Raw genomic sequence first — 24,530 nt, forward strand, 5'->3', positions numbered from 1 at the left:
ATTATGCTCCGAAATCAACTTCTGTCACTTTAGTGATACATTTTGGAATAGTACCTAAACTTTCAACACGAAATTGGGGCCCTTTTGGAATTTTCATTTTTTTTTTTTAAATCGGGGCCGGGGCTTAGGGATTTTCTCATACGCCACAAAACGGTCCAAGCTCCTGTTCAAAAATCATGCTCCGAAATCAACTTCTATTACCTCAGTGATACATTTTGGGATGGTACCTAAAGTTTAAAATAGAAATTGGGGCCCTTTTGGAATTTTCATTTTTGACCAAAATCGATGGGTCCGGGGCTTAGGGAATTTCTCATATGACACAAAATGGTCCATGCTCCTGTTCAAAAATCATGCTCTGAAATCAACTTCTGTCACCTCAGTGATACATTTTGCGATGGTACCTAAAGTTTAGAGCAGAAATTGGGGCACTTTTGGAATTTTCATTTTTGACCAAAATCGATGGGTCCGGGGCTTAGGGAATTTCTCATATGCCACAAAATGGTCCAAGCTCCTGTTCCAAAATTATGCTCCGAAATCAACTTCTGTCACTTCAGTGATACATTTTGGAATAGTACCTAAAGTTTCAACAAGAAATTGGGCCCCTTTTGGATTTTTCATTTTTGACCAAAATCGATGGGTCAGGGGCTTAGGGAATTAGTCATACAGCGCAAAACGGTCCCAGATCCTGTTCAAAAATCATGCTCCGAAATCATCTTCTGTCACCTCAGTGATACATTTTGGGATGGTACCTAAAGTTTAAAGCCAAAATTGGGGCACTTTTGGAATTTTCTATTTTGACCAAAATCGATGGGTCCGTGGCTTAGTGAATTTCTTTACAACACAAAATGGTTCAAGCTCCTGTTCAAAAATTATGCTCCGAAATCAACTTCTGTCACCTCAGTGATACATTTTTGGATGGTACCTAAATTTTAAAGCAGAAATTGGGGCACTTTTGGATTTTTAATTTTTGACCAAAATCGATGGGTCAGGGGCTTAGGGAATTTCTCATATGCCACAAAACGGTCCAAGCTCCTGTTCAAAAATCATGCTCCGAAATCAACTTCTGTCACTTTAGTGATACATTTTGGAATAGTACCTAAAGTTTCAACAAGAAATTGGGGCCCTTTTGGAATTTTCATTTTTTTTTTTTTAAATCGGGGCTGGGGCTTAGGGATTTTCTCATACGCCACAAAACGGTCCAAGCTCCTGTTCAAAAATCATGCTCCGAAATCAACTTCTGTCACCTCAGTGATACATTTTGCGATGGTACCTAAAGTTTAGTGCAGAAATTGGGCCCCTTTTGGAATTTTCATTTTTGACCAAAATCGATGGGTCCGGGGCTTAGGGAATTTCTCATATGCCGCAAAACGGTCCAAGCTCCTGTTCAAAAATCATGCTCCGAAATCAACTTCTGTCACCTCAGTGATACATTTTGCAATGGTACCTAAAGTTTAAAGCAGAAATTGGGGCACTTTTAGAATAATCATTTTTGACCAAAATCAATGGGTCCGGGCCTTAGGGAATTAGTCATACACCACAAAACGGTCCCAGATCCTGTTCAAAAATCATGCTCCGAAATCATCTTCTGTCACCTCAGTGATACATTTTGGGATGGCACCTACAGTTTAAAGCCAAAATTGGGGCACTTTTGTAATTTTCTATTTTGACCAAAATCAATGGGTCCGTGGCTTAGTGAATTTCTTTACAACACAAAATGGTTCAAGCTCCTGTTCAAAAATTATGCTCCGAAATCAACTTCTGTCACCTCAGTGATACATTTTTGGATGGTACCTAAATTTTAAAGCAGAAATTGGGGCACTTTTGGATTTTTCATTTTTGAACAAAATCGATGGGTCCATGGCTTAGTGAATTTCTTTACAACACAAAATGGTTGAAGCTCCTGTTCAAAAATTATTCTCCGAAATCAACTTCTGTCACTTTAGTGATACATTTTGGAATAGTACCTAAAGTTTCAACAAGAAATTGGGCCCCTTTTGGAATTTTCATTTTTGACCAAAATCGATGGGTCAGGGGCATAGGGAATTTCTCATATGCCGCAAAACGGTCCAAGCTCCTGTTCAAAAATCATGCTCCGAAATCAACTTCTATTACCTCAGTGATACATTTTGGGATGGTACCTAAAGTTTAAAATAGAAATTGGGGCACTTTTGGAATTTTCATTTTTGACCAAAATCGATGGGTCCGGGGCTTAGGGAATTTCTCATATGACACAAAATGGTCCATGCTCCTGTTTAAAAATCATGCTCTGAAATCAACTTTTGTCACCTCAGTGATACATTTTGCGATGGTACCTAAAGTTTAAAGCAGAAATTGGGGCACTTTTAGAATAATAATTTTTGACCAAAATCAATGGGTCCGTGGCTTAGTGAATTTCTTTACAACACAAAATGGTTCAAGCTCCTGTTCAAAAATGATGCTCCGAAATCAACTTCTGTCACCTCAGTGATACATTTTGGGATGGTACCTAAAGTTTAAAGCAGAAATTGGGACACTTTTGGAATTTTCATTTTTGACGAAAATCGATGGGTCCATGGCTTAGTGAATTTCTTTACAACACAAAATGGTTGAAGCTCCTGTTCAAAAATTATGCTCCGAAATCAACTTCTGTCACTTTAGTGATACATTTTGGAATAGTACCTAAACTTTCAACACGAAATTGGGGCCCTTTTGGAATTTTCATTTTTTTTTTTTAAATCGGGGCCGGGGCTTAGGGATTTTCTCATACGCCACAAAACGGTCCAAGCTCCTGTTCAAAAATCATGCTCCGAAATCAACTTCTATTACCTCAGTGATACATTTTGGGATGGTACCTAAAGTTTAAAATAGAAATTGGGGCACTTTTGGAATTTTCATTTTTGACCAAAATCGATGGGTCCGGGGCTTAGGGAATTTCTCATATGACACAAAATGGTCCATGCTCCTGTTCAAAAATCATGCTCTGAAATCAACTTCTGTCACCTCAGTGATACATTTTGCGATGGTACCTAAAGTTTAAAGCAGAAATTGGGGCACTTTTAGAATAATAATTTTTGACCAAAATCGATGGGTCCGGGGCTTAGGGAATTTTTCATATGCCACAAAACGGTCCAAGCTCCTGTTCAAAAATCATGCTCTGAAATCAACTTCTGTCACCTCAGTGATACATTTTGGGATGGTACCTAAATTTTAAAGCAGAAATTGGAGCACTTTTGGAATAATCATTTTTGACCAAAATCAATGGGTCCGGGCCTTAGGGAATTAGTCATACACCGCAAAACGGTCCCAGATCCTGTTCAAAAATCATGCTCCGAAATCATCTTCTGTCACCTCAGTGATACATTTTGGGATGGTACCTAAAGTTTAAAGCAGAAATTGGGACACTTTTGGAATTTTCATTTTTGACCAAAATCGATGGGTCCATGGCTTAGTGAATTTCTTTACAACACAAAATGGTTGAAGCTCCTGTTCAAAAATTATGCTCCGAAATCAACTTCTGTCACTTTAGTGATACATTTTGGAATAGTACCTAAAGTTTCAACAAGAAATTGGGGCCCTTTTGGAATTTTCATTTTTTTTTAAAAAATCGGGGCCGGGGCTTAGGGATTTTCTCATACGCCACAAAATGGTCCAAGCTCCTGTTCAAAAATCATGCTCCGAAATCAACTTCTGTCACCTCAGTGATACATTTTGCGATGGTACCTAAAGTTTAGAGCAGAAATTGGGGCACTTTTGGAATTTTCATTTTTGACCAAAATCGATGGGTCCGGGGCTTAGGGAATTTCTCATATGCCACAAAATGGTCCAAGCTCCTGTTCCAAAATTATGCTCCGAAATCAACTTCTGTCACTTCAGTGATACATTTTGGAATAGTACCTAAAGTTTCAACAAGAAATTGGGCCCCTTTTGGATTTTTCATTTTTGACCAAAATCGATGGGTCAGGGGCTTAGGGAATTTCTCATATGGCGCAAAACGGTCCAAGCTCCTGTTCAAAAATCATGCTCCGAAATCAACTTCTGTCACCTCAGTGATACATTTTGGGATGGTACCTAAATTTTAAAGCAGAAATTGGAGCACTTTTGGAATAATCATTTTTGACCAAAATCAATGGGGGGGCCTTAGGAAATTAGTCATACACCGCAAAACGGTCCCAGATCCTGTTCAAAAATCATGCTCCGATATCATCTTCTGTCACCTCAGTGATACATTTTGGGATGGTAGCTAAAGTTTAAAGCCAAAATTGGGGCACTTTTGGAATTTTCTATTTTGACCAAAATCAATGGGTCCGTGGCTTAGTGAATTTCTTTACAACACAAAATGGTTCAAGCTCCTGTTCAAAAATTATGCTCCGAAATCAACTTCTGTCACCTCAGTGATACATTTTTGGATGGTACCTAAATTTTAAAGCAGAAATTGGGGCACTTTTGGATTTTTCATTTTTGACCAAAATCGATGGGTCAGGGGCTTAGGGAATTTCTCATATGCCACAAAACGGTCCAAGCTCCTGTTCAAAAATCATGCTCCGAAATCAACTTCTGTCACCTCAGTGATACATTTTGCGATGGTAGCTAAAGTTTAGAGCAGAAATTGGGGCACTTTTGGAATTTTCATTTTTGACCAAAATCGATGGGTCCGGGGCTTAGGGAATTTCTCATATGCCACAAAATGGTCCAAGCTCCTGTTCCAAAATTATGCTCCGAAATCAACTTCTGTCACTTCAGTGATACATTTTGGAATAGTACCTAAAGTTTCAACAAGAAATTGGGCCCCTTTTGGATTTTTCATTTTTGACCAAAATCGATGGGTCAAGGGCTTAGGGAATTTCTCATATGCCGCAAAACGGTCCAAGCTCCTGTTCAAAAATCATGCTCCGAAATCAACTTCTATTACCTCAGTGATACATTTTGGGATGGTACCTAAAGTTTAAAATAGAAATTGGGGCACTTTTGGAATTTTCATTTTTGACCAAAATCGATGGGTCCGGGGCTTAGGGAATTTCTCATATGACACAAAATGGTCCATGCTCCTGTTCAAAAATCATGCTCTGAAATCAACTTCTGTCACCTCAGTGATACATTTTGCGATGGTACCTAAAGTTTAAAGCAGAAATTGGGGCACTTTTAGAATAATCATTTTTGACCAAAATCGATGGGTCCGGGGCTTAGGGAATTTCTCATATGCCACAAAACGGTCCAAGCTCCTGTTCAAAAATCATGCTCCTAAATCAACTTCTGTCACCTCAGTGATACATTTTGGGATGGTACCTAAATTATAAAGCAGAAATTGGAGCACTTTTGGAATAATCATTTTTGACCAAAATCAATGGGTCCGTGGCTTAGTGAATTTCTTTACAACACAAAATGGTTCAAGCTCCTGTTCAAAAATTATGCTCCGAAATCAACTTGTGTCACCTCAGTGATACATTTTTGGAAGGTACCTAAATTTTAAAGCAGAAATTGAGGCACTTTTGGAATTTTCATTTTTGACCAAAATCGATGGGTCCATGGCTTAGTGAATTTCTTTACAACACAAAATGGTTGAAGCTCCTGTTCAAAAATTATGCTCCGAAATCAACTTCTGTCACTTTAGTGATACATTTTGGAATAGTACCTAAAGTTTCAACAAGAAATTGGGGCCCTTTGGAATTTTCATTTTTTTTTTTTAAATCGGGGCCGGGGCTTAGGGATTTTCTCATACGCCACAAAACGGTCCAAGCTCCTGTTCAAAAATCATGCTCCGAAATCAACTTCTGTCACCTCAGTGATACATTTTGCGATGGTACCTAAAGTTTAGAGCAGAAATTGGGGCACTTTTGGAATTTTCATTTTTGACCAAAATTGATGGGTTCGGGCCTTAGGGAATTAGTCATAAGCCGCAAAACGGTCCAAGATCCTGTTCAAAAATCATGCTCTGAAATCATCTTCTGTCACCTCAGTGATACATTTTGGGATGGTACCTAAAGTTTAAAGCCGAAATTGGGGCACTTTTGGAATTTTATATTTTGACCAAAATCGATGGGTCCGTGGCTTAGTGAATTTCTTTACAACACAAAATTGTTCAAGCTCCTGTTCAAAAATTATGCTCCGAAATCAACTTCTGTCACCTCAGTGATACATTTTGGGATGGTACCTAAATTTTAAAGCAGAAATTGGGGCACTTTTGGAATTTTCATTTTTGACCAAAATCGATGGGTCAGGGGCTTAGGGAATTTCTCATATGTCACAAAATGGTCCAAGCTCCTGTTCAAAAATCATGCTCCGAAATCAACTTCTGTCACCTCAGTGATATATTTTGAGATGGTACCTAAATTTTAAAGCAGAAATTGGAACAATTTTGGAATAATCATTTTTGACCAAAATCGATGGGTCCGGGAATTAGGGAATTTCTCATATGCCACAAAACGGTCCAAGCTCCTGTTCAAAAATCATGCTCCGAAATCAACTTCTGTCACCTCAGTGATACATTTTTGGATGGTACCTAAAGTTTAAAGCAGAAATTGGGGCACTTTTAGAATAAACATTTTTGACCAAAATCGATGGGTCAGGGGCTTAGGGAATTTCTCATATGCCACAAAACGGTCCAAAGCTCTTGTTCAAAAATCATGCTCCGAAATCAACTTCTATTACCTCAGTGATACATTTTGGGATGGTACCTAAAGTTTAGAGCAGAAATTGGGGCACTTTTGGAATTTTCATTTTTGACCAAAATCGATGGGTCCGGGGCTTAGGGAATTTCTCATATGCCACAAAATGGTCCAAGCTCCTGTTCCAAAATTATGCTCCGAAATCAACTTCTGTCACTTCAGTGATACATTTTGGAATAGTACCTAAAGTTTCAACAAGAAATTGGGCCCCTTTTGGATTTTTCATTTTGACCAAAATCGATGGGTCAGGGGCTTAGGGAATTTCTCATATGGCGCAAAACGGTCCAAGCTCCTGTTCAAAAATCATGCTCCGAAATCAACTTCTGTCACCTCAGTGATACATTTTGGGATGGTACCTAAATTTTAAAGCAGAAATTGGAGCACTTTTGGAATAATCATTTTTGACCAAAATCAATGGGGGGCCTTAGGAAATTAGTCATACACCGCAAAACGGTCCCAGATCCTGTTCAAAAATCATGCTCCGATATCATCTTCTGTCACCTCAGTGATACATTTTGGGATGGTAGCTAAAGTTTAAAGCCAAAATTGGGGCACTTTTGGAATTTTCTATTTTGACCAAAATCAATGGGTCCGTGGCTTAGTGAATTTCTTTACAACACAAAATGGTTCAAGCTCCTGTTCAAAAATTATGCTCCGAAATCAACTTCTGTCACCTCAGTGATACATTTTTGGATGGTACCTAAATTTTAAAGCAGAAATTGGGGCACTTTTGGATTTTTCATTTTTGACCAAAATCGATGGGTCAGGGGCTTAGGGAATTTCTCATATGCCACAAAACGGTCCAAGCTCCTGTTCAAAAATCATGCTCCGAAATCAACTTCTGTCACCTCAGTGATACATTTTGCGATGGTAGCTAAAGTTTAGAGCAGAAATTGGGGCACTTTTGGAATTTTCATTTTTGACCAAAATCGATGGGTCCGGGGCTTAGGGAATTTCTCATATGCCACAAAATGGTCCAAGCTCCTGTTCCAAAATTATGCTCCGAAATCAACTTCTGTCACTTCAGTGATACATTTTGGAATAGTACCTAAAGTTTCAACAAGAAATTGGGCCCCTTTTGGATTTTTCATTTTTGACCAAAATCGATGGGTCAAGGGCTTAGGGAATTTCTCATATGCCGCAAAACGGTCCAAGCTCCTGTTCAAAAATCATGCTCCGAAATCAACTTCTATTACCTCAGTGATACATTTTGGGATGGTACCTAAAGTTTAAAATAGAAATTGGGGCACTTTTGGAATTTTCATTTTTGACCAAAATCGATGGGTCCGGGGCTTAGGGAATTTCTCATATGACACAAAATGGTCCATGCTCCTGTTCAAAAATCATGCTCCTAAATCAACTTCTGTCACCTCAGTGATACATTTTGGGATGGTACCTAAATTATAAAGCAGAAATTGGAGCACTTTTGGAATAATCATTTTTGACCAAAATCAATGGGTCCGTGGCTTAGTGAATTTCTTTACAACACAAAATGGTTCAAGCTCCTGTTCAAAAATTATGCTCCGAAATCAACTTGTGTCACCTCAGTGATACATTTTTGGAAGGTACCTAAATTTTAAAGCAGAAATTGAGGCACTTTTGGAATTTTCATTTTTGACCAAAATCGATGGGTCCATGGCTTAGTGAATTTCTTTACAACACAAAATGGTTGAAGCTCCTGTTCAAAAATTATGCTCCGAAATCAACTTCTGTCACTTTAGTGATACATTTTGGAATAGTACCTAAAGTTTCAACAAGAAATTGGGGCCCTTTGGAATTTTCATTTTTTTTTTTAAATCGGGGCCGGGGATTAGGGATTTTCTCATACGCCACAAAACGGTCCAAGCTCCTGTTCAAAAATCATGCTCCGAAATCAACTTCTGTCACCTCAGTGATACATTTTGCGATGGTACCTAAAGTTTAGAGCAGAAATTGGGGCACTTTTGGAATTTTCATTTTTGACCAAAATTGATGGGTTCGGGCCTTAGGGAATTAGTCATAAGCCGCAAAACGGTCCAAGATCCTGTTCAAAAATCATGCTCTGAAATCATCTTCTGTCACCTCAGTGATACATTTTGGGATGGTACCTAAAGTTTAAAGCCGAAATTGGGGCACTTTTGGAATTTTATATTTTGACCAAAATCGATGGGTCCGTGGCTTAGTGAATTTCTTTACAACACAAAATTGTTCAAGCTCCTGTTCAAAAATTATGCTCCGAAATCAACTTCTGTCACCTCAGTGATACATTTTGCGATGGTAACTAAAGTTTAAAGCAGAAATTGGGGCACTTTTGGAATTTTCATTTTTGAGCAAAATCGAAGGGTCCGTCCGGGTCTTAGGGAATTTCTCATATGACACAAAACAGTGCAAGCTTCTGTTCAAAAATCATGCTCCGAAATCAACTTCTGTCACCTCAGTGATACATTTTGGGATGGTACCTAAATTTTAAAGCAGAAATTGGGGCACTTTTGGAATTTTCATTTTTGACCAAAATCGATGGGTCAGGGGCTTAGGGAATTTCTCATATGTCACAAAATGGTCCAAGCTCCTGTTCAAAAATCATGCTCCGAAATCAACTTCTGTCACCTCAGTGATATATTTTGAGATGGTACCTAAATTTTAAAGCAGAAATTGGAACAATTTTGGAATAATCATTTTTGACCAAAATCGATGGGTCCGGGAATTAGGGAATTTCTCATATGCCACAAAACAGTCCAAGCTCCTGTTCAAAAATCATGCTCCGAAATCAACTTCTGTCACCTCAGTGATACATTTTTGGATGGTACCTAAAGTTTAAAGCAGAAATTGGGGCACTTTTAGAATAAACATTTTTGACCAAAATCGATGGGTCAGGGGCTTAGGGAATTTCTCATATGCCACAAAACGGTCCAAAGCTCTTGTTCAAAAATCATGCTCCGAAATCAACTTCTATTACCTCAGTGATACATTTTGGGATGGTACCTAAAGTTTAGAGCAGAAATTGGGGCACTTTTGGAATTTTCATTTTTGACCAAAATCGATGGGTCCGGGGCTTAGGGAATTTCTCATATGCCACAAAATGGTCCAAGCTCCTGTTCAAAAATTATGCTCCGAAATCAACTTCTGTCACTTCAGTGATACATTTTGGAATAGTACCTAAAGTTTCAACAAGAAATTGGGCCCCCTTTGGATTTTTCATTTTTGACCAAAATCGATGGGTCAGGGGCTTAGGGAATTAGTCATACACCGCAAAACGGTCCCAGATCCTGTTCAAAAATCATGCTCCGAAATCATCTTCTGTCACCTCAGTGATACATTTTGGGATGGTACCTAAAGTTTAAAGCCAAAATTGGGGCACTTTTGGAATTTTCTATTTTGACCAAAATCAATGGGTCCGTGGCTTAGTGAATTTCTTTACAACACAAAATGGTTCAAGCTCCTGTTCAAAAATTATGCTCCGAAATCAACTTCTGTCACCTCAGTGATACATTTTTGGATGGTACCTAAATTTTAAAGCAGAAATTGGGGCACTTTTGGATTTTTCATTTTTGACCAAAATCGATGGGTCAGGGGCTTAGGGAATTTCTCATATGCCACAAAACGGTCCAAGCTCCTGTTCAAAAATCATGCTCCGAAATCAACTTCTGTCACTTTAGTGATACATTTTGGAATAGTACCTAAAGTTTCAACAAGAAATTGGGGCCCTTTTGGAATTTTCATTTTTTTTTTTTAAATCGGGGCTGGGGCTTAGGGATTTTCTCATACGCCACAAAACGGTCCAAGCTCCTGTTCAAAAATCATGCTCCGAAATCAACTTCTGTCACCTCAGTGATACATTTTGCGATGGTACCTAAAGTTTAGTGCAGAAATTGGGGCACTTTTGGAATTTTCATTTTTGACCAAAATCGATGGGTCCGGGGCTTAGGGAATTTCTCATATGCCACAAAATGGTCCAAGATCCTGTTCCAAAATTATGCTCCGAAATCAACTTCTGTCACTTCAGTGATACATTTTGGAATAGTACCTAAAGTTTCAATAAGAAATTGGGCCCCTTTTGGAATTTTCATTTTTGACCAAAATCGATGGGTCCGGGGCTTAGGGAAATTTCTCATATGCCGCAAAACGGTCCAAGCTCCTGTTCAAAAATCATGCTCCGAAATCAACTTCTGTCACCTCAGTGATACATTTTGCAATGGTACCTAAAGTTTAAAGCAGAAATTGGGGCACTTTTAGAATAATCATTTTTGACCAAAATCAATGGGTCCGGGCCTTAGGGAATTAGTCATACACCACAAAACGGTCCCAGATCCTGTTCAAAAATCATGCTCGGAAATCATCTTCTGTCACCTCAGAGATACATTTTGGGATGGCACCTACAGTTTAAAGCCAAAATTGGGGCACTTTTGTAATTTTCTATTTTGACCAAAATCAATGGGTCCGTGGCTTAGTGAATTTCTTTACAACACAAAATGGTTCAAGCTCCTGTTCAAAAATTATGCTCCGAAATCAACTTCTGTCACCTCAGTGATACATTTTTGGATGGTACCTAAATTTTAAAGCAGAAATTGGGGCACTTTTGGATTTTTCATTTTTGACCAAAATCGATGGGTCCATGGCTTAGTGAATTTCTTTAAAACACAAAATGGTTGAAGCTCCTGTTCAAAAATTATTCTCCGAAATCAACTTCTGTCACTTTAGTGATACATTTTGGAATAGTACCTAAAGTTTCAACAAGAAATTGGGCACCTTTTGGAATTTTCATTTTTGACCAAAATCGATGGGTCAGGGGCATAGGGAATTTCTCATATGCCGCAAAATGGTCCAAGCTCCTGTTCAAAAATCATGCTCCGAAATCAACTTCTATTACCTCAGTGATACATTTTGGGATGGTACCTAAAGTTTAAAATAGAAATTGGGGCACTTTTGGAATTTTCATTTTTGACCAAAATCGATGGGTCCGGGGCTTAGGGAATTTCTCATATGACACAAAATGGTCCATGCTCCTGTTTAAAAATCATGCTCTGAAATCAACTTCTGTCACCTCAGTGATACATTTTGCGATGGTACCTAAAGTTTAAAGCAGAAATTGGGGCACTTTTAGAATAATAATTTTTGACCAAAATCGATGGCTCCGGGGCTTAGGGAATTTCTCATATGCCACAAAACGGTCCAAGCTCCTGTTCAAAAATCATGCTCCGAAATCAACTTCTGTCACCTCAGTGATATATTTTGGGATGGTACCTAAAGTTTAAAGCAGAAATTGGGACACTTTTGGAATTTTCATTTTTGACCAAAATCGATGGGTCCATGGCTTAGTGAATTTCTTTACAACACAAAATGGTTGAAGCTCCTGTTCAAAAATTATTCTCCAAAATCAACTTCTGTCACTTTAGTGATACATTTTGGAATAGTACCTAAAGTTTCAACAAGAAATTGGGCCCCTTTTGGAATTTTCATTTTTGACCAAAATCGATGGGTCAGGGGCATAGGGAATTTCTCATATGCCGCAAAACGGTCCAAGCTCCTGTTCAAAAATCATGCTCCGAAATCAACTTCTATTACCTCAGTGATACATTTTGGGATGGTACCTAAAGTTTAAAATAGAAATTGGGGCACTTTTGGAATTTTCATTTTTGACCAAAATCGATGGGTCCGGGGCTTAGGGAATTTCTCATATGACACAAAATGGTCCATGCTCCTGTTTAAAAATCATGCTCTGAAATCAACTTCTGTCACCTCAGTGATACATTTTGCGATGGTACCTAAAGTTTAAAGCAGAAATTGGGGCACTTTTAGAATAATAATTTTTGACCAAAATCGATGGCTCCGGGGCTTAGGGAATTTCTCATATGCCACAAAACGGTCCAAGCTCCTGTTCAAAAATCATGCTCCGAAATCAACTTCTGTCACCTCAGTGATATATTTTGGGATGGTACCTAAAGTTTAAAGCAGAAATTGGGACACTTTTGGAATTTTCATTTTTGACCAAAATCGATGGGTCCATGGCTTAGTGAATTTCTTTACAACACAAAATGGTTGAAGCTCCTGTTCAAAAATTATTCTCCGAAATCAACTTCTGTCACTTTAGTGATACATTTTGGAATAGTACCTAAAGTTTCAACAAGAAATTGGGCCCCTTTTGGAATTTTCATTTTTGACCAAAATCGATGGGTCAGGGGCATAGGGAATTTCTCATATGCCGCAAAACGGTCCAAGCTCCTGTTCAAAAATCATGCTCCGAAATCAACTTCTATTACCTCAGTGATACATTTTGGGATGGTACCTAAAGTTTAAAATAGAAATTGGGGCACTTTTGGAATTTTCATTTTTGACCAAAATCGATGGGTCCGGGGCTTAGGGAATTTCTCATATGACACAAAATGGTCCATGCTCCTGTTTAAAAATCATGCTCTGAAATCAACTTCTGTCACCTCAGTGATACATTTTGCGATGGTACCTAAAGTTTAAAGCAGAAATTGGGGCACTTTTAGAATAATAATTTTTGACCAAAATCGATGGCTCCGGGGCTTAGGGAATTTCTCATATGCCAAAAAACGGTCCAAGCTCCTGTTCAAAAATCATGCTCCGAAATCAACTTCTGTCACCTCAGTGATACATTTTGGGATGGTACCTAAATTTTAAAGCAGAAAATGGAGCACTTTTGGAATAATAATTTTTGACCAAAATTAATGGGTCCGGGCCTTAGGGAATTAGTCATACACCGCAAAACGGTCCCAGATCCTGTTCAAAAATCATGCTCCGAAATCATCTTCTGTCACCTCAGTGATACATTTTGGGATGGTACCTAAAGTTTAAAGCCAAAATTGGGGCACTTTTGGAATTTTCTATTTTGACCAAAATCAATGGGTCCGTGGCTTAGTGAATTTCTTTACAACACAAAATGGTTCAAGCTCCTGTTCAAAAATGATGCTCCGAAATCAACTTCTGTCACCTCAGTGATACATTTTGGGATGGTACCTAAAGTTTAAAGCAGAAATTGGGACACTTTTGGAATTTTCATTTTTGACCAAAATCGATGGGTCCATGGCTTAGTGAATTTCTTTACAACACAAAATGGTTGAAGCTCCTGTTCAAAAATTATGCTCCGAAATCAACTTCTGTCACTTTAGTGATACATTTTGGAATAGTACCTAAAGTTTCAACAAGAAATTGGGGCCCTTTTGGAATTTTCATTTTTTTTTAAATCGGGGCCGGGGCTTAGGGATTTTCTCATACGCCACAAAACGGTCCAAGCTCATGTTCAAAAATCATGCTCCGAAATCAACTTCTGTCACCTCAGTGATACATTTTGCGATGGTACCTAAAGTTTAGAGCAGAAATTGGGGCACTTTTGGAATTTTCATTTTTGACCAAAATTGATGGGTTCGGGCCTTAGGGAATTAGTCATAAGCCGCAAAACGGTCCAAGATCCTGTTCCAAAATTATGCTCCGAAATCAACTTCTGTCACTTCAGTGATACATTTTAGAATAGTACCTAAAGTTTCAACAAGAAATTGGGCCCCTTTTGGAATTTTCATTTTTGACCAAAATCGATGGGTCAGGGGCTTAGGGAATTTCTCATATGTCACAAAACGGTCCAAGCTCCTGTTCAAAAATCATGCTCCGAAATCAACTTCTGTCACCTCAGTGATATATTTTGAGATGGTACCTAAATTTTAAAGCAGAAATTGGAACAATTTTGGAATAATCATTTTTGACCAAAATCGATGGGTCCGGGAATTAGGGAATTTCTCATATGCCGCAAAACGGTCCAAGCTCCTGTTCAAAAATCATGCTCCGAAATCAACTTCTATTACCTCAGTGATACATTTTGGGATGGTACCTAAAGTTTAAAATAGAAATTGGGGCACTTTTGGAATTTTCATTTTTGACCAAAATCGATGGGTCCGGGGCTTAGGGAATTTCTCATATGACACAAAATGGTCCATGCTCCTGTTCAAAAATCATGCTCTGAAATCAACTTCTGTCACCTCAGTGATACATTTTGCGATGGTACCTAAAGTTTAAAGCAAAAATTGTGGCACTTTTAGAATAATAATTTTTGACCAAAATCGATGGGTCCGGGGCTTAGGGAATTTCTCATATGCCACAAAACGGTCCAAGCTCCTGTTCAAAAATCATGCTCAGAAATCAACTTCTGTCACCTCAGTGATACATTTTGGGATGGTACCTAAATTTTAAAGCAGAAATTGGAGCACTTTTGGAATAATCATTTTTGACCAAAATCAATGGGTCCGGGCCTTAGGGAATTAGTCATACACCGCAAAACGGTCCCAGATCCTGTTCAAAAATCATGCTCCGAAATCATCTTCTGTCACCTCAGTGATACATTTTGGGATGGTACCTAAAGTTTAAAGCAGAAATTTGGACACTTTTGGAATTTTCATTTTTGACCAAAATCGATGGGTCCATGGCTTAGTGAATTTCTTTACAACACAAAATGGTTGAAGCTCCTGTTCAAAAATTATGCTCCGAAATCAACTTCTGTCACTTTAGTGATACATTTTGGAATAGTACCTAAAGTTTCAACAAGAAATTGGGGCCCTTTTGGAATTTTCATTTTTTTTTTTAAAATCGGGGCCGGGGCTTAGGGATTTTCTCATACGCCACAAAACGGTCCAAGCTCCTGTTCAAAAATCATGCTCCGAAATTAACTTCTGTCACCTCAGTGATACATTTTGCGATGGTACCTAAAGTTTAGAGCAGAAATTGGGGCACTTTTGGAATTTTCATTTTTGACCAAAATCGATGGGTCCGGGGCTTAGGGAATTTCTCATATGCCACAAAATGGTCCAAGCTCCTGTTCAAAAATCATGCTCCGAAATCATCTTCTGTCACCTCAGTGATACATTTTGGGATGGTACCTAAAGTTTAAAGCAGAAATTTGGACACTTTTGGAATTTTCATTTTTGACCAAAATCGATGGGTCCATGGCTTAGTGAATTTCTTTACAACACAAAATGGTTGAAGCTCCTGTTCAAAAATTATGCTCCGAAATCAACTTCTGTCACTTCAGTGATACATTTTGGAATAGTACCTAAAGTTTCAACAAGAAATTGGGGCCCTTTTGGAATTTTCATTTTTTTTTTTTTAAATCGGGGCCGGGGCTTAGGGATTTTCTCATACGCCACAAAACGGTCCAAGCTCCTGTTCAAAAATCATGCTCCGAAATCAACTTCTGTCACCTCAGTGATACATTTTGCGATGGTACCTAAAGTTTAGAGCAGAAATTGGGGCACTTTTGGAATTTTCATTTTTGACCAAAATCGATGGGTCCGGAGCTTAGGGAATTTCTCATATGCCACAAAATGGTCCAAGCTCCTGTTCCAAAATTATGCTCCGAAATCAACTTCTGTCACTTCAGTGATACATTTTGGAATAGTACCTAAAGTTTCAACAAGAAATTGGGCCCCTTTTGGATTTTTCATTTTTGACCAAAATCGATGGGTCAGGGGCTTAGGGAATTTCTCATATGCCGCAAAACGGTCCAAGCTCCTGTTCAAAAATCATGCTCCGAAATCAACTTCTATTACCTCAGTGATACATTTTGGGATGGTACCTAAAGTTTAAAATAGAAATTGGGGCACTTTTGGAATTTTCATTTTTGACCAAAATCGATGGGTCCGGGGCTTAGGGAATTTCTCATATGACACAAAATGGTCCATGCTCCTGTTCAAAAATCATGCTCTGAAATCAACTTCTGTCACCTCAGTGATACATTTTGGGATGGTACCTAAATTTTAAAGCAGAAATTGGAGCACTTTTGGAATAATCATTTTTGACCAAAATCAATGGGTCCGGGCCTTAGGGAATTAGTCATACACCGCAAAACGGTCCCAGATCCTGTTCAAAAATCATGCTCCGAAATCATCTTCTGTCACCTCAGTGATACATTTTGGGATGGTACCTAAAGTTTAAAGCAGAAATTGGGACACTTTTGGAATTTTCATTTTTGACCAAAATCGATGGGTCCATGGCTTAGTGAATTTCTTTACAACACAAAATGGTTGAAGCTCCTGTTCAAAAATTATGCTCCGAAATCAACTTCTGTCACTTTAGTGATACATTTTGGAATAGTACCTAAAGTTTCAACAAGAAATTGGGGCCCTTTTGGAATTTTCATTTTTTTTTTTAAATCGGGGCCGGGGCTTAGGGATTTTCTCATACGCCACAAAACGGTCCAAGCTCCTGTTCAAAAATCATGCTCCGAAATCAACTTCTGTCACCTCAGTGATACATTTTGCGATGGTACCTAAAGTTTAGAGCAGAAATTGGGGCATTTTTGGAATTTTCATTTTTGGCCAAAATTGATGGGTTCGGGCCTTAGGGAATTAGTCATAAGCCGCAAAACGGTCCAAGATCCTGTTCAAAAATCATGCTCTGAAATCATCTTCTGTCACCTCAGTGATACATTTTGGGATGGTACCTAAAGTTTAAAGCCGAAATTGGGGCACTTTTGGAATTTTATATTTTGACCAAAATCGATGGGTCCGTGGCTTAGTGAATTTCTTTACAACACAAAATTGTTCAAGCTCCTGTTCAAAAATTATGCTCCGAAATCAACTTCTGTCACCTCAGTGATACATTTTGCCATGGTAACTAAAGTTTAAAGCAGAAATTGGGACACTTTTGGAATTTTCATTTTTGAGCAAAATCGAAGGGTCCGTCCGGGTCTTAGGGAATTTCTCATATGACACAAAACAGTCCAAGCTTCTGTTCAAAAATCATGCTCCGAAATCAACTTCTGTCACCTCAGTGATACATTTTGGGATGGTACCTAAAGTTTAAAGCAGAAATTGGGGCACTTTTGGAATTTTCGTTTTTGACCAAAATCGATGGGTCAGGGGCTTAGGGAATTTCTCATATGTCACAAAATGGTCCAAGCTCCTGTTCAAAAATCATGCTCCGAAATCAACTTCTGTCACCTCAGTGATATATTTTGAGATGGTACCTAAATTTTAAAGCAGAAATTGGAACAATTTTGGAATAATCATTTTTGACCAAAATCGATGGGTCCGGGAATTAGGGAATTTCTCATATGCCACAAAACGGTCCAAGCTCCTGTTCAAAAATCATGCTCCGAAATCAACTTCTGTCACCTCAGTGATACATTTTTGGATAGTACCTAAAGTTTAAAGCAGAAATTGGGGCACTTTTAGAATAATCATTTTTGACCAAAATCGATGGGTCAGGGGCTTAGGGAATTTCTCATATGCCACAAAATGGTCCAAAGCTCTTGTTCAAAAATCATGCTCCGAAATCAACTTCTATTACCTCAGTGATACATTTTGGGATGGTACCTAAAGTTTAGAGCAAAAATTGTGGCACTTTTGGAATTTTCATTTTTGAGCAAAATCAATGGGTCCGGGGCATAGGGAATTTGTCATACGCCGCAAAACGGTCCAAGCTCCTGTTCAAAAATCATGCTCCGAAATCAACTTCTATTACCTCAGTGATACATTTTGGGATGGTACCTAAAGTTTAAAATAGAAATTGGGGCACTTTTGGAATGTTCATTTTTGACCAAAATCGATGGGTCCGGGGCTTAGGGAATTTCTCATATGACACAAAATGGTCCATGCTCCTGTTCAAAAATCATGCTCTGAAATCAACTTCTGTCACCTCAGTGATACATTTTGCGATGGTACCTAAAGTTTAAAGCAGAAATTGGGGCACTTTTAGAATAATCATTTTTGACCAAAATCGATGGGTCCGGGGCTTAGGGAATTTCTCATATGCCACAAAACGGTCCAAGCTCCTGTTAAAAAATCATGCTCCGAAATCAACTTCTGTCACCTCAGTGATATATTTTGGGATGGTACCTAAAGTTTAAAGCAGAAATTGGGACACTTTTGGAATTTTCATTTTTGACCAAAATCGATGGGTCCATGGCTTAGTGAATTTCTTTACAACACAAAATGGTTGAAGCTCCTGTTTAAAAATTATGCTCCGAAATCAACTTCTGTCACTTTAGTGATACATTTTGGAATTGTACCTAAAGTTTCAACAAGAAATTGGGGCCCTTTTGGAATTTTCATTTTTTTTTTAAAAATCGGGGCCGGGGCTTAGGGATTTTCTCATACGCCACAAAACGGTCCAAGCTCCTGTTCAAAAATCATGCTCCGAAATCAACTTCTGTCACCTCAGTGATACATTTTGCGATGGTACCTAAAGTTTAGAGCAGAAATTGGGGCACTTTTGGAATTTTCATTTTTTGACCAAAATCGATGGGTCCGGGCTTAGGGAATTTCTCATATGCCACAAAATGGTCCAAGCTCCTGTTCCAAAATTATGCTCCGAAATCAACTTCTGTCACTTCAGTGATACATTTTGGAATAGTACCTAAAGTTTCAACAAGAAATTGGGCCCCTTTTGGAATTTTCATTTTTGACCAAAATCGATGGGTCCATGGCTTAGTGAATTTCTTTACAACACAAAATGGTTGAAGCTCCTGTTCAAAAATTATGCTCCGAAATAAACTTCTGTCACTTTAGTGATACATTTTGGAATAGTACCTAAAGTTTCAAAAAGAAATTGGGGCCCTTTTGGAATTTTCATTTTTTTTTTTAAAAATCGGGGCCGGGGCTTAGGGATTTTCTCATACGCCACAAAATGGTCCAAGCTCCTGTTCAAAAATCATGCTCCGAAATCAACTTCTGTCACCTCAGTGATACATTTTGCGATGGTACCTAAAGTTTAGAGCAGAAATTGGGGCACTTTTGGAATTTTCATTTTTGACCAAAATCGATGGGTCCGGGGCTTAGGGAATTTCTCATATGCCACAAAATGGTCCAAGCTTCTGTTCCAAAATTATGCTCCGAAATCAACTTCTGTCACTTCAGTGATACATTTTGGAAAAGTACCTAAAGTTTCAACAAGAAATTGGGCCCCTTTTGGATTTTTCATTTTTGACCAAAATCGATGGGTCAGGGGCTTAGGGAATTTCTCATATGACACAAAATGGTCCATGCTCCTGTTCAAAAATCATGCTCTGAAATCAACTTCTGTCACCTCAGTGATACATTTTGCGATGGTACCTAAAGTTTAAAGCCAAAATTGGGGCACTTTTGGAATTTTCTATTTTGACCAAAATCAATGGGTCCGTGGCTTAGTGAATTTCTTTACAACACAAAATGGTTCAAGCTCCTGTTCAAAAATTATGCTCCGAAATCAACTTCTGTCACCTCAGTGATACATTTTTGGATGGTACCTAAATTTTAAAGCAGAAATTGGGGCACTTTTGGATTTTAAATTTTTGACCAAAATCGATGGGTCAGGGGCTTAGGGAATTTCTCATATGCCACAGAACGGTCCAAGCTCCTGTTCAAAAATCATGCTCCGAAATCAACTTCTGTCACCTCAGTGATATATTTTGGGATGGTACCTAAAGTTTAAAGCAGAAATTGGGACACTTTTGGAATTTTCATTTTTGACCAAAATCGATGGGTCCATGGCTTAGTGAATTTCTTTACAACACAAAATGGTTGAAGCTCCTGTTCAAAAATTATGCTCCGAAATCAACTTCTGTCACTTTAGTGATACATTTTGGAATAGTACCTAAAGTTTCAACAAGAAATTGGGCCACTTTTGGAATTTTCATTTTTGACCAAAATCGATGGGTCAGGGGCATAGGGAATTTCTCATATGACACAAAATGGTCCATGCTCCTGTTCAAAAATCATGCTCTGAAATCAACTTCTGTCACCTCAGTGATACATTTTGCGATGGTACCTAAAGTTTAAAATAGAAATTGGGGCACTTTTGGAATTTTCATTTTTGACCAAAATCGATGGGTCAGGGGCTTAGGGAATTTCTCATATGACACAAAATGGTCCATGCTCCTGTTCAAAAATCATGCTCTGAAATCAACTTCTGTCACCTCAGTGATACATTTTGCGATGGTACCTAAAGTTTAAAGCAGAAATTGGGGCACTTTTAGAATAATCATTTTTGACCAAAATCGATGGGTCCGGGGCTTAGGGAATTTCTCATATGCCACAAAACGGTCCAAGCTCCTGTTCAAAAATCATGCTCCGAAATCAACTTCTGTCACCTCAGTGATACATTTTGGGATGGTACCTAAATTTTAAAGCAGAAATTGGAGCACTTTTGGAATAATAATTTTTGACCAAAATCAATGGGTCCGGGCCTTAGGGAATTAGTTATACACCGCAAAACGGTCCCAGATCCTGTTCAAAAATCATGCTCCGAAATCATCTTCTGTCACCTCAGTGATACATTTTGGGATGGTACCTAAAGTTTAAAGCCAAAATTGGGGCACTTTTGGAATTTTCTATTTTGACCAAAATCAATGGGTCCGTGGCTTAGCGAATTTCTTTACAACACAAAATGGTTCAAGCTCCTGTTCAAAAATGATGCTCCGAAATCAACTTCTGTCACCTCAGTGATACATTTTGGGATGGTACCTAAAGTTTAAAGCAGAAATTGGGACACTTTTGGAATTTTCATTTTTGACCAAAATCGATGGGTCCATGGCTTAGTGAATTTCTTTACAACACAAAATGGTTGAAGCTCCTGTTCAAAAATTATGCTCCGAAATCAACTTCTGTCACTTTAGTGATACATTTTGGAATAGTACCTAAAGTTTCAACAAGAAATTGGGGCCCTTTTGGAATTTTCATTTTTTTTTTTTAAATCGGGGCCGGGGCTTAGGGATTTTCTCATACGCCACAAAACGGTCCAAGCTCATGTTCAAAAATCATGCTCCGAAATCAACTTCTGTCACCTCAGTGATACATTTTGCGATGGTACCTAAAGTTTAGAGCAGAAATTGGGGCACTTTTGGAATTTTCATTTTTGACCAAAATTGATGGGTTCGGGCCTTAGGGAATTAGTCATAAGCCGCAAAACGGTCCAAGATCCTGTTCAAAAATCATGCTCTGAAATCATCTTCTGTCACCTCAGTGATACATTTTGGGATGGCACCTAAAGTTTAAAGCCAAAATTGGGGCACTTTTGGAATTTTCTATTTTGACCAAAATCAATGGGTCCGTGGCTTAGTGAATTTCTTTACAACACAAAATGGTTCAAGCTCCTGTTCAAAAATTATGCTCCGAAATCAACTTCTGTCACTTTAGTGATACATTTTGGAATAGTACCTAAAGTTTCAACAAGAAATTGGGGCCCTTTTGGAATTTTCATTTTTTTTTAAATCGGGGCCGGGGCTTAGGGATTTTCTCATACGCCACAAAACGGTCCAAGCTCATGTTCAAAAATCATGCTCCGAAATCAACTTCTGTCACCTCAGTGATACATTTTGCGATGGTACCTAAAGTTTAGAGCAGAAATTGGGGCACTTTTGGAATTTTCATTTTTGACCAAAATTGATGGGTTCGGGCCTTAGGGAATTAGTCATAAGCCGCAAAACGGTCCAAGATCCTGTTCCAAAATTATGCTCCGAAATCAACTTCTGTCACTTCAGTGATACATTTTAGAATAGTACCTAAAGTTTCAACAAGAAATTGGGCCCCTTTTGGAATTTTCATTTTTGACCAAAATCGATGGGTCAGGGGCTTAGGGAATTTCTCATATGTCACAAAACGGTCCAAGCTCCTGTTCAAAAATCATGCTCCGAAATCAACTTCTGTCACCTCAGTGATATATTTTGAGATGGTACCTAAATTTTAAAGCAGAAATTGGAACAATTTTGGAATAATCATTTTTGACCAAAATCGATGGGTCCGGGAATTAGGGAATTTCTCATATGCCGCAAAACGGTCCAAGCTCCTGTTCAAAAATCATGCTCCGAAATCAACTTCTATTACCTCAGTGATACATTTTGGGATGGTACCTAAAGTTTAAAATAGAAATTGGGGCACTTTTGGAATTTTCATTTTTGACCAAAATCGATGGGTCCGGGGCTTAGGGAATTTCTCATATGACACAAAATGGTCCATGCTCCTGTTCAAAAATCATGCTCTGAAATCAACTTCTGTCACCTCAGTGATACATTTTGCGATGGTACCTAAAGTTTAAAGCAAAAATTGTGGCACTTTTAGAATAATAATTTTTGACCAAAATCGATGGGTCCGGGGCTTAGGGAATTTCTCATATGCCACAAAACGGTCCAAGCTCCTGTTCAAAAATCATGCTCAGAAATCAACTTCTGTCACCTCAGTGATACATTTTGGGATGGTACCTAAATTTTAAAGCAGAAATTGGAGCACTTTTGGAATAATCATTTTTGACCAAAATCAATGGGTCCGGGCCTTAGGGAATTAGTCATACACCGCAAAACGGTCCCAGATCCTGTTCAAAAATCATGCTCCGAAATCATCTTCTGTCACCTCAGTGATACATTTTGGGATGGTACCTAAAGTTTAAAGCAGAAATTTGGACACTTTTGGAATTTTCATTTTTGACCAAAATCGATGGGTCCATGGCTTAGTGAATTTCTTTACAACACAAAATGGTTGAAGCTCCTGTTCAAAAATTATGCTCCGAAATCAACTTCTGTCACTTTAGTGATACATTTTGGAATAGTACCTAAAGTTTCAACAAGAAATTGGGGCCCTTTTGGAATTTTCATTTTTTTTTTTAAAATCGGGGCCGGGGCTTAGGGATTTTCTCATACGCCACAAAACGGTCCAAGCTCCTGTTCAAAAATCATGCTCCGAAATTAACTTCTGTCACCTCAGTGATACATTTTGCGATGGTACCTAAAGTTTAGAGCAGAAATTGGGGCACTTTTGGAATTTTCATTTTTGACCAAAATCGATGGGTCCGGGGCTTAGGGAATTTCTCATATGCCACAAAATGGTCCAAGCTCCTGTTCAAAAATCATGCTCCGAAATCATCTTCTGTCACCTCAGTGATACATTTTGGGATGGTACCTAAAGTTTAAAGCAGAAATTTGGACACTTTTGGAATTTTCATTTTTGACCAAAATCGATGGGTCCATGGCTTAGTGAATTTCTTTACAACACAAAATGGTTGAAGCTCCTGTTCAAAAATTATGCTCCGAAATCAACTTCTGTCACTTCAGTGATACATTTTGGAATAGTACCTAAAGTTTCAACAAGAAATTGGGGCCCTTTTGGAATTTTCATTTTTTTTTTTTTAAATCGGGGCCGGGGCTTAGGGATTTTCTCATACGCCACAAAACGGTCCAAGCTCCTGTTCAAAAATCATGCTCCGAAATCAACTTCTGTCACCTCAGTGATACATTTTGCGATGGTACCTAAAGTTTAGAGCAGAAATTGGGGCACTTTTGGAATTTTCATTTTTGACCAAAATCGATGGGTCCGGAGCTTAGGGAATTTCTCATATGCCACAAAATGGTCCAAGCTCCTGTTCCAAAATTATGCTCCGAAATCAACTTCTGTCACTTCAGTGATACATTTTGGAATAGTACCTAAAGTTTCAACAAGAAATTGGGCCCCTTTTGGATTTTTCATTTTTGACCAAAATCGATGGGTCAGGGGCTTAGGGAATTTCTCATATGCCGCAAAACGGTCCAAGCTCCTGTTCAAAAATCATGCTCCGAAATCAACTTCTATTACCTCAGTGATACATTTTGGGATGGTACCTAAAGTTTAAAATAGAAATTGGGGCACTTTTGGAATTTTCATTTTTGACCAAAATCGATGGGTCCGGGGCTTAGGGAATTTCTCATATGACACAAAATGGTCCATGCTCCTGTTCAAAAATCATGCTCTGAAATCAACTTCTGTCACCTCAGTGATACATTTTGGGATGGTACCTAAATTTTAAAGCAGAAATTGGAGCACTTTTGGAATAATCATTTTTGACCAAAATCAATGGGTCCGGGCCTTAGGGAATTAGTCATACACCGCAAAACGGTCCCAGATCCTGTTCAAAAATCATGCTCCGAAATCATCTTCTGTCACCTCAGTGATACATTTTGGG

This window comes from Pseudophryne corroboree, chromosome 7, assembly GCF_028390025.1.
Source record: "Pseudophryne corroboree isolate aPseCor3 chromosome 7, aPseCor3.hap2, whole genome shotgun sequence".
Taxonomy (NCBI): Eukaryota; Metazoa; Chordata; class Amphibia; order Anura; family Myobatrachidae; genus Pseudophryne; species Pseudophryne corroboree.